At 35.2% G+C, this 13,272-nt stretch overlaps 1 protein-coding gene across 4 annotated transcripts in view; it reads right to left on the minus strand.

The window, feature by feature from the left end:
* Nucleotides 1-13,272, minus strand: part of PTPN14 (protein tyrosine phosphatase non-receptor type 14) — a 240,869-nt gene that overhangs the window by 174,086 nt on the left and 53,511 nt on the right. Inside the window, exon 3 of one of the 4 annotated variants that reach the window (XM_074309146.1) lies at nt 3,436-3,523. The exons of the other annotated variants lie outside the window; for them this stretch is intronic. The gene's annotated coding sequence lies outside the window, so the exon portion shown is untranslated. The remainder of the gene's footprint in view (nt 1-3,435; nt 3,524-13,272) is intronic. 4 annotated transcript variants of the gene reach the window in all.

A 13,272-nucleotide genomic window follows, 5' to 3' on the forward strand; every position in this document is an offset into this window, starting at 1 on the left:
ATCCACAACTCACTTATCTTCCTCCTTCTAAACACCTTTTAAACTACTACATTTCTTTTCACAATTTTACACTGATCCTTTGTCAATTTTCCTTTACTTTCTTCTAGAGTAGTTCACAACCTAAAGTAATCTGAATTTGAATGGAAAACTGCATTATACATTAAGAATGTTATGTCATGAAACTGCCAAAGGGGTCCATGATAAAAAAAAAAAAAAGTTTAATATCCCTATTCCCAACACATCTATAAGTTCTGTTATCATGTTCAGTTATGTCTAACTCTTGTGACCCCATTGGGAATTTCCTAGGCAGGGACATTGGAGCTGTATGATATTTCCTTCTCCAGTTCATTTTACTGATGACCAATTGAGGCAAACTGGGTTAAATGACTTGTCCAAGATCATACAACTAGTTGTGCTGGAGAATTGTCTGGTACACTGTGAGAGGCCTTGCTCATGATCCCACAGTCAATATTTAGTAAAGTCAAGATTTGACAGTAGGTTTTTCAGACTTCAAGGCTGGCATTTTATTCATAATAATAGATTGCCTCTGTGGACTACTATATACATATCAAATCCAGCTTTATAGCAAATAGTAGAAGACAAAACCAGGGTAATTAAAGTTTACTAGATAGAAGAGTTTCTAGTTCTTCTACTTAATGGGATATTTAAGATTAGGATAATAATTCCAGCATTTTTAGAAATTCATTTTTGATACCTTTTTTGATGTATATTTTCCTCTTCTATCCAGTGAACCATCCTTTGTCACACAGAGAAAAAGGAAGGAAAGGAAGGAAGGAAGGAAGGAAGGAAGGAAGGAAGGAAGGAAGGAAGGAAGGAAGGAAGGAAGGAAGGAAGGAAGGAAGGAAGGAAGGAAGGAAGGAAGGAAGGAAGGAAGGAAGGAAGGAAGGAAGGAAGGAAGGAAGGAAGGAAGGAAGGAAGGAAGGAAGGAAGGAAGGAGAGAGGGAGAGAGGGAGGGAAAGGGAAAGAGGGGAAGGAAGAAGGAAAGGGAGAAAAAGAGGGGAAGGAAGAAGGAAAAGAAAAATATTTGTTAGTCAACCCTATATAATCTGGGTCATTTGTATCTTTTCATTCATGATATTCCATCCTCTGACTCTGGGGCTTTTCGTTGTTGTCCTCATGCCTGGAAAGTTCTAGTTCCCTCCCAAATCCTTTTTCAAGATATTACCTCCCATTCACTCTGCATATGTCATCTATACATGCATATGTCTATTAACATTATGGCATAAATGCAGTTTCAGAATTTTATAAAGAAGAAACTCAGATTCAGAGAAATAGTCTGGCTGATCTCTAAGATCCCATCCCATTCTGACATTTTGATACTCTAGTATTAATTCATAGTGCAGTGAAATACAAGCTCTATGGTACAAAAAAAAAAAATAAATAAAAATAAATAAAGACATTTTTACTGAGCACACTACTATTGGTAGTATGGTCCTGAGCACCAAAGAAGACAACAATGCAATAAATACCCCCATGAATTTGAGAATACTTAAACAAATTATGGTATAAGAATGCAATGTAATATTACTGTGCTATTAGAAATTACTAAAGAGATAGTTTCAGAGAAACCAGGGAAAACTTATAGGAATAGAGCCTAAAGAAAAATTTAAACAATGACAGTCAATCATATTGTAAAGATAACTTTGAAAGACTTAAGAACTCAGATCCATGCAATCCAATGACCAATAGGATTGCAGCAGATTCTCAATCTCTCTCTCTCTCTCTCTCTCTCTCTCTCTCACTCTCTCTCTGTCTCTCTCTCTCTCTCTCTCTCTCTCTCTCTCTCTCTCTCTCTCTCTCTCTTAAATTCTCAAGCATTTCTGTCAATCACTGCCAATATCCTCTTCATTCTTTCATTCTCAGGGTTCCAAGCATCCAGAGGTGGAAAGAACAGCAGAAATCATCTAAACCATGCAGTAGCTGAACAAGCATCTCATATTCCCCATTGATAGCCTTTCAAGCATTAGCTTAGAGAGTCCCAGTATGGGTAGCACTGGCAGTGCTATTCCATGTGTTCACTCCTTTAGCAAACATTGATTAAACTCCTACTGCTTAAAATGGCTTGATAGGATGCAGCACTTGGGGTGAAAGTGAGTAAAGATTGAAAAAGAAAACAAAGAAACAATTCCTAGCCTCCTAGAGGAATAGCGGTAGTGAGGAATAGAATCCTAACCTAGATCATTTTTGCGTGTAATATGGCATGAGCACACCTGGATTCTGCCCTGGCAAGTGGCTTTTGATACCATCATCGAGGGGAACACTTGTAGAGAAGGGGATAGACTTCCTCTGCCAACACCATCAACAACCACCACAGAAAATCTGCCACTCATCCAGCAGCCAAAATAGAAATAAAGGATATGATGATAACCTATGAAAATAAGATGCAGACAGTACCCTACAAACCAGGTCTAAAACTTGCAAAGCAGCTAAGTGGCCCATTTATCCAGCTCTAACTCCTTCTGAACTTCCAGCCTCCCATTACCAATTGTCAGTTGCACCATTGAACAAGATAACTCACACTCAAATTCAACATGGCTAAAACAGAACTCCTATTTCCCCCCAAACCCTCTTCTCTTCTGTACTTCCCTATGACTATGTACGGTACCATCATGCCAGTGACCAAATGCACAACCTGTGTGTTATCATAACCTTCAACTCCTCCCTCACGCTCCCCCACAGGATATTCAGTCTGTGACTAAGTCTTCTCCTAGTACCTTAACAAACACTCTGGTCTACTTTCTCTTACTTCCATTATCATGGATACAGCTCTGGTGCACGCCTTTTAACACCTCTGGTTTATACTATCACAACAAATTTCTGCTTGGCTTCCTGGCCTTGGTTTTTCCTTCCTCCAGTACATTTTCCACTGAAATGCCAGTGATCCTTCTAAATTGCATTTCTAGCCATGTTGCCCCACTATTCAATAAACCTTTGTACCTTTCCACTCTTCATATACTTACCTCACCTATCAACCAGTGGCAATGACATTCTCAGTTATCCTTACAAACACTATTCCATCTTTTGACTCCAAGACTTTTCACTGGTTCTCTCTCCCACCTCCCAGCTTCCACTTCAAAAGGTTTTTTCATTGTCTTCCCACAGCTAAATTCCTTCCTTTGAGACTGCCTCCCATTTACATTGTATATAACTTATATGTACATAGGTATTTGCATGTTGTTTCCTTCATTAGAAAGTGAAAGCAGGGACTATGTCTTTCTTTGTATCCCCAGTGATTATAATGGTAGAGAAAATCTCATTGGAAGTTCTCCCACAACAACTGAAATCACAAAGTCTCATCAATGATCATTCTCACCCAAAAAAATCTCCAAGAGACAAATATAATATTCCCCCAAAAAAGCAAAGTCGGAAAGTGAGCAATATACATACCCCAAATACAAGTGAGTATATACATACATACATGTCCAAAACGATGATTAAATTGTGGCAGCAATTATTCTTAACTCCCGAAAAATGTTAGGCTTCCCACTGAGTCAAAGGACCACTGTCATTAAGAAGGGAAAGTCATCAATAGAATTCTCCATGAGCTCAGCATAAAGCAAAAGTCTGGTACTTCAGAGGCTACTCAAGGGCTTTCAAGCAAAGAAAAAAATAGCTTTCAAAGGCACTTAACCTTTCTCTTCACTCCTCCTTTACAGATGGAAAGCAAGTAATCTTAAGGTTCTTGATCAAACCAGAAACAGACTGCTTAAGACTTCTCTCCTACTATTTGCTAATCATTGAACCAGAGGGCTCATTCACAAGCTTCTACAGCTCTGCCACCACAGACGTCACATAGTGAATGACAGTCTTTTCTAGGTTTTTGGAAGAAAGTTTCCATAGAAATTCAAGAAACATTTAAACATTATTATCGTTGGTATTGTTACAGCATGACCAGTCAATTTCTAGAAATGCATTTAACACAATAAAAAGAGTTTAGCTATTTTTTAACAAAGAGGTGATTCAGGCCAGTTCCAAAAGATTTGTGACTGAGAGAATGATCCGCATCCTGAAAGGGGACTATGGGGACTGAATGTGGATTACAACATAGTATTTTCCCTTTTGTTTTTGTTAGTTGCTTGTTTTTTTCTTTCTCATTTTTCCCCTTTTGATCTGATTTTTCTTGTGCAGCATGATAAATGTGGAAATATGTTGAGAAGAACTGCATATGTTTGACCTATATTGGATTATTTTCTGTAGGGGAAAAGGGAGATGAGGGGAGAAAAATTTGAAACAAAAGGTTTTGCAAGAGTTAATGTTGAAAAATATCTTTACACATATTTTGAAAAATAAAGGCTATTATAAAAAAAATAGTTTAGCTACAGAAGTACTGACAGAGGAAAAGGGAAGGCAAAGTGAGGAGAGAAGGGGGAGGAGAGATACAGAGACAGAGACAAATAAAGAATTTATAATGGGATATTCCATGGAAGAAATTGGGGAGGTTTATCCTGAAGAAGACTGCTGGGTTCTCCTTACCCCCTAAGATTGCTGCAAAAACTATCACAAGGAAGAGAGGGATTCCATTTATTCAATTTTGCTCTAAAGAGAAGAAAAATGGGTGAAAGTTACAAAGAAGCAAATTTAGGTTTTGCATAAGGAAAATTTTCTTAGCAATGAGAACAGTCCAAAAGTGGAATGGGCTTTCTCAGGACATGGAAGTTTTCCTTTCAAACCTAAGGTGTATAAGCAAAGACCAGATGACTATTTTGTCAGGTGTGAGATTAAAGGATATCTAAGGACCCTTTCATTTCTTGAAATTTTATGACTCCATTTTAAGGTCCTTTCTAATTCTAAAAAGTTATGTGATTCTAGTTACATTTTAATTAAATGATAGGGTTTATATTTCTAATTTCAACTTGTGAAAATTATGTGATTAACCAGAATTGGGATGAACACACACATTTAAGAAGAAAAGCTAAGTAAATGTAAATTTTTGATTAGCTACAGAAAAAAATGACCTAGGTTGTATTATGTTCAGAAATGGGGGGGGTAAAAAAGAAGGGGTGAATAAGAGGAACTGGGATGTGAAAAGCATGTTAAGTTGAAAAAAGATATGGCATTTTTGATATAGTTGAGTAATTTAAAAAATAAAAAGAATGAATCCCACTAAAACACAGGAAGTAGGCTGCGGTCATAAATCTGAAGCTTGGCTGCTGCTCTTCCATTTTTATCTCCAGTATGCAGTTGTTCATGTGCAAGAAAAGATAAACCTTTAAAGAGAGAAGGGGGGAGGTGGGAGAAACTAAATTTAAAAAAAAATTGAAATCAGTGTTCAATTCTCATTTGATGATAACTTATACTCAAGGGTCAAGCTAACTGATGCCTTCTCATACCAGAAGGCCTAAGAGTTTTCTAAATCCTAGGGAAATAAGTTATCATTTGGCCCTAAGTAAATGGAAACCAGATAAAAAAAAAATCCACATAAAAAAATGTTAATTCCCAAAGAATTTATTTGGTGTCATCAAAAATGACAAGCCTTTATTATTCAACCACATCCAAAATACTACTTAGAATTACTCTAGTCAGAGTTGCAACAGACCAGAGGAATCACTTACTTTTATAAATTTGGAAACTAAAATCCTAAAGGTTAAGTGATTTTAGGCAGTTTTCAAAACAAAAGACTCTTGATTTGAACCTGATTCAGACTCCCAATTAGCACTTCTTCCTGGGCCCCATACTATAAAAGACCCTGACTACCAAAAGAAGTTTTTATTTCATTTTTAGTTCTAAAAGAAATACAACAAATGACCATTCTAGTTCATTCATCCCATTTCTCCACTCCACAAGGTACCATTCTACCTGGGTCATCACCTGGACTATAGCAATACTCTCCTAAATAATCTGTCTCCCTGCATCCAGTCCCGCTGAAATTCATTCTCTGCCAAAGTGACATTCCTAAAGTATATATCTGACCTGTTCACTCCCTGCTCAGGAACTTCCAATGTCCCTGCTCTTTCTAGCTGTAGGATAAAAGGTAAATTCCCCTTCTTGACATTTAAAGCACTTCATCAATCTGGTTTCAGGGTACCTTTTGCAGACTTATCTATATTACTCACTTTCCTATAATCTATTGTTTATTCACACTATCCTAATTATTTATCCAGGAAACACGTGTTTCTCTCTTTATTTGCATAAATTGTTCCTAATGTCTGGAAGGCATTCCCTTTTCACCTCTACTTCTTAGAACCCCAGCTTCCTTCAAAGCTCAAATCAAACATTATACCTCCAAAATGAAAGTATCTCCCTCTTCTGAGTCTTTCCCCTCCTCACCTTCCAAACTGAAATTGCCCTGTATTTATTATTTATACACTTTACATCTACTTGTATGTTTACATGTTGCTTTCCCTCTACTCCTCAAAATATAAGCTTCTTGAAAATTTTTATTTTTATATTTGAATCCCCAAACTTCATACATGTAATGTATTGTTGTTGTTGAATTGTTTTAGTCATATTCAACTCTTCATGACCCTTTTTGGGGAGTTTTCTTGGCAAAGAGACCAGTGTGGTTTGCCATTTTCTTCTCCACCTCATTCTGCAGAGGAACAGAAGCAAAAAGAATTAAGTGACTTGTTCAGGATCATAAAGCTAGTAAGTGTCTGAAGATAGATTTGAACTCATAAAGACATCTTTCTATATTCAAAGGCAGTCTTCTCTCCACTGTATCAACTAGTTGCTCTTAGACATGTATAACCCTGGGCAAGCCAATCAACCTCTTAGTATTGTAAATAACTCTTTAAACTTTACAGTTTTCTAGGGCACCATTTCTAGTCTTCCTGATGTATATATCTTGCCTTTGGACCCAGATGGCTAAGGAAAAAGTGAGGCTAATGACTTTGCACAGCTCACTGTCATTCAAATCCAATTCATTTCCATGTCATGGCATTACCTCCCTGATGTCATGGTCCTTTAGGAGAATGAAGGACAAATAACAAAGTTTTAGAGAAGGTATGAACTATTAGAGCAGCAAAGTCTTCCCTATACTTATAAAATTCCAAGTCCAGGCCCTATTGCAATTGCACAACAGTTTCAGGTATAGGGGAGGTCCTTAATAAATGCTTTTTCTTTTTCTTTTTTTGATTGGGGAAAGCTTAAGGTTGTTAGTAGTCTATAGAACAATGGAACAGTTTTTGGCCTGCACTTTCTTTTCATTAAGAAATATCAGAAAGTCTCAAGAAAGTCATCTTTGAAACAAGAACCAATCATGACGACATCACTATTTCTTGATTTCTTCATTTGGTTCTAATAAAATATGGCAAGAGACTTTGTGAGACCAAAACCTTTGCCCCACATTCAGTTCTTAAATTCTGTTCTTGGCTAGGTTCAAGGCAACCATCAATTTTTCACCCATATATAAACCAAACAGAACTTTGGGATAGGCTCTTTACATTGAAGCCCAAATCCAAAAAGTACTAATGCTGTTGGCTCTGTTAAAGATAATGTTTCCTGGATTCAGTCCCCTGGTAGTCAGTGTCATCATGTTACATTACCATGGCAGTTACTCCTACCCAAGGAAAATCATCTCACAAATGTATGGCATTGATTATAGGAAGAATCAAAAAAGATCATGGAGATTAGTGCAAAAACTCTTACCCTCTATCAGGCAAAGTCATATATGCCTGGATTATGTCTTCTTGTGTTTCATCATCTGTTTTTCAGTAAGAAGACCAATTATTGAAATTAATCACATTTTTATGTTTTTTTTTTTTTAATTTATATTACTGTAAATCATGTATGTGTTCTCCAGGTTTTTATTACTTCACTTTGTATCAATTCATATCTTACCTCATTTCTCTGAATTATTCAGAATAGACTTAAAAATACATCCTAAAGGCAAGTGTAACTTAATCACAAGAAGTTTGTTACCATCTTTACTAATCACCGTATTATAACAGTTATCTTAGAAACAGGTCACTTGATATTTCTATCACCGAATGTCAATCAAAATAAAAATTTTTGATGCTTTAATAATATTTAAAGACTTAAGCATCTTTTATGTAAGATTTCCAAAAAGGAATCTTGTACTAACACCTCAATCCTCCAAATAATATTCTAGCAACAAGCATAATTCCTATCACCCACATAGAGAGACTGAAGCCAAGTATCTCATCTGGGAAGCTTCCAAAGTAACAAAGAAAGGCAAGACAGAGCACAGTGTGATAATGAGCACTAGGCATAAAATCAGAGGACCTGATATCCTGCTACCAGGTTCTTCTAACTACTATCTTTGTAATAGTTCACAAATCACTTAACCTATGTGGACCTCAGTTTTCAAAAAGGACAAGGGTAATAGAGATAATCATTTTAGCACTTTCCAACTCTAATCTCATAACTAGAATTGGGCATGAAAATTTTATTTCTCTGTGAACTACATATTATCTTGTCATTTTTGTGTGTTGTAAACTGGAGTTTCTGGGGAAGAGTATGCAAATTCAATTCAATGAGCACTTATTAAGTTGCTACTTCATGTAATGATAAGGTGGAGATAAGAAGACTTTAAAATAACATAGCTTCTACCTTCAAGCAGCTTGGAGTCCAAAAGGAGAGATTAGATACACACACACACACATAACAAGTTAAAATACTATGGGAGAGAGAGAGAGAGAGAAGAATGCTAGGAAAATCTGAGAAAGATGATTTTTAGTTGAATATCACTAAGGGAGTTGATACTTGAATTAATTTATACTATTTATCACTAGTGATATAAAAATTGGCATAATATTTCAATGACAAGCAAGAAATAGGTTTGGGGGATACATGGTTTGTACAGGTTAGGAAAATGAATGTTTTGTACAGCACCAAAAATATATTAAAAAATTAGACCTTCCTACTAATATATTTTAAATTTTGTTAATATACTTTATTTATTTACTTATTTATTTTTCCTGAGGCAATGGGGTTAAGTGACTTGCCCAGGGTCACACAGCTAGGAAGTGTTAAGTGTCTGAGGCCAGATTTGAAGTCTTCCTGACTTCAGGACTGGTGCTTTAGCCACCATGCCACTTAGCTGCCCCTTGTTAATATTCTTTATCAAGGAATAAATTTAAGTATTTAATTTACAGATAGATAATAATTAGCTGATTAATGAAGCAGGAGCTGATGATCTATAGCTGAGGCATAAGAATACAAAGAGATAAAATCTGTTGGGAAAAAACTATTAAAAATGCTTTCTTTCTCTCACATTAGTAAATGTACATATATATATGTGTATATATATATATATATATATATATATATATATATATATATATATACATACATATAGATAGATAGATAGATAGATAGCCAGAAGAATGGGCAATAACATAATGAAATATGATATTTTTTAACGTACTATTTTTTATCAGTGATAACACACACAGTAAGCCTTCATTGTTAACATTATATATGCAAGATACATACTTACATACATATACTTATATATTTATATATACATTATATGATAAAGAGAATGTGCTTTTATATAGTATTTTTTTCTGTGGAATACAAGGTTAAAACACAATGAACTGAATTTCTTTACCAATTTTTTGGTCTTCAAGCACCTGAGAAGCATAACCAAACTATTAAGTACAATTTGTGAATGTCTTTCTGTGTTTCTATGTATGTGCATAAATGTAGTATATATGTAGTATGTATAGACTTGTGGAAATTATTACATAAATGAAAACTTTGACAAAGATGTTATCTAGTTATTAAATATGCACAAATTAATCAAAATATTCTTTAGTTCATTATGGTTTTGCATAATTGCATGATTTTTTTAAAAATTTACTGATAGACACAAGGGTATTATCTCTCCTCTTTGCAAAAAAATCATATCCAATGGATCATTATTATATAACATTTTTTAAATTTAAAAAATTGTGGTTACATGCATAAAAAGAATATACAACTTTAAAAGGCATATCGTCTTAGTCAATAGTAGCAAATAGTTAAGCATTACTCATTCTAAGCACACAAAACTCAAACATGAGGTGTTATGTCTGGCATGTTGCTGTGGTTAACTATTAACTCCTCTCCCAACAATACTCCCAGCAATTCTCCTCTTCTATCCCCCACCTACAGCAAAGCACGCTGTTAAAAAGATGGGAATGTCTCTCTAGCTTCCACCAATCCCTAATATGGTTAATCTTTGGTCAATGCCATAATCAGAGAAGGAAAAAGGATTCTCAGAAGTCAAGACCTCAACAAATGTACCATTTCCAATTAATTTTGAAATCAGCAGATGGTATAAGTATCAGCCCTTTTTGTAGATGTTTGAGAAACAAATCAGGTAGTTCTTCATAACTTATATTTTCAATCATACTATCCCCCTTTAGATACTTCATATATGAACTGAATACATTTTCTCCCTAAGGATTTTTAAAGTAACTCTAAGTTTTGCTGAGAATTTGCAAAACCTCTCTTCTTTTGTCCCAATTATACCCTCATTCATTCATTCATTCATTCATTAAATGTTCTCAATTCTATGTCTGACATGCATCAGGAACTAAACACTTGATATACAAAAACAAAAACCGTCCCTTCCCTCAAAAAGTTTACATTCTACTCAAGGCTCTCAGAATTAAATACATTTACAGATAACTAACTACAAACATATACAAATGACTATTAAGAACAGCTAGAATTTACACACACATATATCACTTTGTAAATCTCTCTTCTTACATCAAAAAAAAAAAAAAACAAAAAACTCTAAATTACTCCCAATTTCTTCTCCATCTCCTCTAAGGAGTTACTATCTTCACTTTCTTTTCTAGCCTCAACCAAATCTCTCAGAATCAAATGCTGGCTATTCCTAGATGACTAAATATCCAAAATAAAATGAATTCTTAATATTTTTGTACTTAATTTTAAGAGTCAATTGAAACCTCAGCTGTCTCAAAACTGAAAAGATAACTTTGTGGTACGTATCACAGATGACATGGTTCCCAATATGAAGGGATGCAGTTCCTTTTTTTTTTTTTTTTTTTTTTTTGCTGAGGCAATTGGGGTTAAGTGACTTGCCCAGGGTCACACACCTAGGAAGTGTTAAGTGTCTGAGACCAGATTTGAACTCAGGTCCTCCTGACTTCAGGGCTGGTAGTCTATCCACTGCACCATCTAGCTGCCCCCAGTTCCCACTTTTTTTAATGATTAAGAATTAACTAACAGTTAAGCTAACTGGTGAATCTCTATCTTCCTTAATTATAAAGGCAAAATGAGACACTGAAGCATCCTTAGAAGTTTCCTAAGATATGTAATTTAAAAAACCTTGGGAGAGCTAGGAATAAAGCTATTGTACCATCACAAGACGTTGTCATTCCTAGAGTTGGTAAAGCTAACAAGCTAGAATCTCCTCTCTGACCACCAATTCATTTGGCTTAAACTTACATTATCCTACAACAACAGAATATAAACCAATCAATCTATTTCCCTAATAGACTGGGTAGGAGTAGGCCAGATGAACTTCAGGATCAATGGATAGCCAACCTAAAAAAACAGGAAAAAAAAAATTCCTAAAAGATACCTGAAGAAAACAGTGAGTTAAGTTTGGAAAGGTTAGGTGGGGAAGGGACAAAGACCCTTCACTCTGTATTGTCCTGTAAATCTGAGAGAAAGGGCAGAGTCCTATCTAAATTCTTTATCTCAGAGAACCCTAACCAGTGTGCTCTGCACACATTAAGTGCTTAAAGAAGTCAGATGAATTAAACTGAGATAGGAATCTTCATTGAGTTTGGCCACTGGGTTTATTTTGAGGGCTGACAGGGAACACCAAGGACACCTAATATCTCTTCTGTGTGATTCCAGATTGCAAATTCCAAAGCAACACAGAGTACAGAAGAGCCAAATTAATAGACTGAGATCATTAAGAGACTAATAGATTGAGATCATTAAGTGGGAATGACTAATTTTTAGGAAGCAATAAATCAAATGTTTTAGTAACTTCCTGCCAAGAAGAAAAGTTACTAATAGTGTGCCATGGATACATATATTACTAACCCATTCTCCTACCTTTGGAATCAGGAAAGGGAAGCATAGGACTGTAGAAATATCACTAGCCAAAAACACCAAAAGCATGTGTCCTACCTTCAACTTGGCTATTTACCACTTTGCCAACCTTAGACATGCTTCAGCTTCTTCATCTGGAAAGCAGGGAGGTTTTTAACTCACCTTACGTATCTCTCCAAGGTATCTTGAAATGATGAAATGTATGTAAAAGAATTTTATCAAAGCCATCAGGAAAAGACTACTGGATTTTGAAGTGGGAAGACCTGGGTTTGCAGGTGACATCTCCCACTATATCTGGGAAAGTCAGAATCTCTTTGAATCTGTTTTCTCATTTGTAAAAAGGGAACACCTTCCTAGAGCTCCACAAGGTTTAAGCAAGACAATAAAAGTAAAATTTGCAAACTATATTCAAATTTAAGGTGATATTTTGAGTTGTTTCTCTATAAGAATATAATATAAGAATACCTCTTAAGCAAAATACACATTTACCAAATGGCTTCCTAAAAGCAGAGGTGCAATTCCAAATTAACAGATCTATACTACTAAGTCCATAATTTAAAATACTTTAACATTATGCTCTAAATAAATTATCTAAGTGGCAACAGAATTATTTCTTTCCCAGTCATCCTTCTCCAATAAGTCACTTTATTATGTCATCAGATACTAATAAGTGAGTATCTTGCCCAAGTCCTCTAGCCAACTCCTCATCCCTCAACAAAACTAAGTAAATAGCATAGTACCTCTTTTTTCAGAAACAATGAGTAAGCACAAAGGTCTTCCTCCTTTCCAGGAAAAATCCCTAAGTATACAAAATATTCAAATCACTCTTTGTAGTAAAACTAGAAGCAAAGTAAGTTACCTGGGAAAGATTGAACAATATTGTATATGAATATAATGGAATATTACTGCATGGAAAGTATAAGGACTTCAGGAGGGGAAGGTTTAAATTGAAAATGAATTCATACAAATCAAAATAAGCAAAACCAGGAGAATAATACATACTGATGATTTGCCATAAAGTAAATGAAGAGATCATTAAAAGAAAACTGAGCTTTGTAGTAGTAGAAAAAACAATGAAGGCCCTGGAGAAGAAATAAAACATTTTTCCCTCACAGTAGAAAATTTAGGAATAGGAAGTAGAGTTTAATATGGTAGACAACTGCACACTTTGTCAAAATCTCTGTACAGAATTGTGTTTTTCAAAAATAAACATGCAATGGGGAGCAAGGGGCAGTGGGGGGGATTACTGACAAGAGATAAAAGACA

Source organism: Sminthopsis crassicaudata, chromosome 4 (assembly GCF_048593235.1).
Source record: "Sminthopsis crassicaudata isolate SCR6 chromosome 4, ASM4859323v1, whole genome shotgun sequence".
In the NCBI taxonomy this organism is placed as follows: domain Eukaryota; kingdom Metazoa; phylum Chordata; class Mammalia; order Dasyuromorphia; family Dasyuridae; genus Sminthopsis; species Sminthopsis crassicaudata.